Genomic DNA, 2,500 nt, shown 5'->3' with positions numbered 1-2,500 from the left:
AACAACAACAACCTCTTGTCTGATGACAACAGGCCGCCCCACAAGCTGACATGCTGGCAAATGAAGAAATCCTCTATTTCTTTCCTTTTTCAGTTAGTCAGTCAATAAGTGAATCACTGCATCCAGATTGATCATGGATTGATCATTCCAGAGAGGGGGGGGAAGAAGAGAGAGGGTGGGGGGAGACATTGGGATGGAGAGAGAGAGGGAGGGAGATGGAGAGAGAGATAGAGGGAGAGTATCGAGACACACAGAGAGAAAGAGAGAGAAAGAGAGAGAGATAGAGGGAGGGAGATGGAGAGAGAGATAGAGAGAGAGAGACACACGGAGAGAGAGAGAGAGAGAGAGGGAGGGAGATGGAGAGAGAGATAGAGAGAGAGAGAGGGAGGGAGATGGAGAGAGAGATACAGGGAGTATCGAGACACACGGAGAGAGAGATAGAGAGAGAGAGATAGAGACGTGTCGCCTTGTGTCAGGGGCCGTGATGCGAGCAGAGAGAGCGTGGCCCGGGCATGCGGTGTGACACGGCTCCATGGTGATTAGAGAGATGTTCATGCTCCCGTTGATCCAGAGGAGAGGAGAGGAGAGCACAGCACATACGTCTCTCTCTCTCTCCCCCTTATCTCTCTCTCTCTCTCTCTCTCTCTCCCCTTATCTCTCTCTCTCTCTCTCTCTCCTTATCTCTCTCTCTCTCTCTCCTTATCTCTCTCTCTCTCTCTCCTTCTCTCTCTCTCTCTCTCTCCCTCTCCTTCTCTCTCTCTCTCCCTTTCTCTCTCTCTCTCTCTCTCCCCTTATCTCTCTCCCCTTCTCTCTCTCTCTCTCTCTCTCTCCCATTCTCTCTCTCTCTCTCTCTCGACGCATCACACCACAACATAGGAACAGCCAGGGAGCAGCTATGTCAACACACACGCACCACTCTCCAGCCTCTCCCTCCCCACTACTGTATAACCGTAGCCATGCTATGCTATGTCATACTATGCTATGCTATTCTATGCTGTCATACTATGCTATGCTATTCTATGCTGTCATACTATGCTATGCTATGTCATACTATACTATGCTATGCTATGTCATACTATGCTGTGTCATACTATGCTATGCTATTCTACGCTGTCATACGATGCTGTCATACTATGCTAAGCTATCATACTATGCTATTCTATGCTGTCATACTATGCTCAGTCCTCTGTGGCTCAGTTGGTAGAGCATGGCGCTAACAACGCTTAGGTTGTGGGTTTGATTCCCGCTGGGACCACATATACTGAAATGTATGCACTCACTGCCATGTTTTGCTAATATATTGCTAACATTAATGTCATTGTAGAGATACAAAGATACTGGAGAGGGGGAGGGGGGAGGGGGGGTTGGGGGGTGCTCCCTTTGGAAATGTTCAAATCATTGTGCCATGGCAGTGAGCACACATGGATGAACAGACAGAGACACAGACAGACGGACAGATGCGGGCCGCGATTGTTTGTGTGTGTGTGTGCGTGTGTGTGTCTGTGTGAGCGTGTGTGTGTGTGTGTGTGCGCCTCCCCGGTCCATGCCAGTCTTGGGTCTCATTATTCTGATTTAGCGTGGTCTCGTGTTGGTCTGTCGAACAGGGGAGAAGGCAGGACTGCTTCTTTCACACTCAGGCCTTATTAGCTGGCTGAGCCCAAGCCAGGGCCAGGCTGGTGGAACCACCACGTTCATTACCACTCAGCTTGAAGACGTTGCTTAAGAGAGACAGAAAAAGAAAAAGAAAAAAAAATTGGAGGGGGGGGGGGGGGTGACATAGAATTGAGAGAGGGACAGAGATAGAGAGGCTGTAGGGGCAGAGAGCGGAGGAGAGAGAGAAAGGGAGGAAAGAGGGAGAGAAGGAGAGAGACAGAGGGGAGAGGTTGTAGGGAGAAAGAGGCACTTAGGGGAAGAGAGCAGAGAGAGAGACATGGAAAAGAGAGGGAGAGAAAGAGAGAGAGAGGGAGAGAGGGAGGGAGGGAGGGAGGGAGGGAGAAGCTGTAGGGGAGAGCAGTTGCCTGGCAAAGTGTTGCTAAGGAGCGCGACACTGCACACCCTCACCCCTGACCTCTCCTGCAGGGTCACTCTCTCACACACGCACACACACACACACGCGCACACAGACCTGTGCATGGTGCCGCCTCATGTTGTGGTATTAATAGCAGCGACCCAGATCACTGTTCACTCCTGGAAGCCCCTGAGTACCCTGTCTGTGATTGGTCAGACCAGCCCTCTGCACCTTCACTGAGGTGTCACAGTAGCTGGGCCTAATTGGTAGCGGTGTCTTTTTTCCCAACTGTATTTTGTGTGTGTGTGTGTACGTTCACTGTTTTATCTGGCCCCCTGACCCCCCACCCACACACGCAGGCACACACACGCACACCTCTCTGATTGAACAGACAGAGGGAGTTATTGAACCTGTCAGTAATTTGTTCGTTAACATTTGAGAGCAGCAAAACCAACGCATGTTTAAGGCGGTTTGATAAATGAAAACGCTTCA

General features: G+C 50.6%; 1 protein-coding gene across 2 annotated transcripts in view; it reads right to left on the bottom strand.

Moving 5' to 3' along the window:
• nek7 (NIMA-related kinase 7) overlaps window positions 1-2,500 on the bottom strand; it is a 59,189-nt gene that overhangs the window by 27,807 nt on the left and 28,882 nt on the right. The window lies entirely within an intron of this gene.

The sequence above is a fragment of the Argentina silus genome (assembly GCF_951799395.1).
Source record: "Argentina silus genome assembly, chromosome: 6".
In the NCBI taxonomy this organism is placed as follows: Eukaryota; Metazoa; Chordata; class Actinopteri; order Argentiniformes; family Argentinidae; genus Argentina; species Argentina silus.
This window is presented reverse-complemented; position numbering and strand designations above follow the sequence as displayed.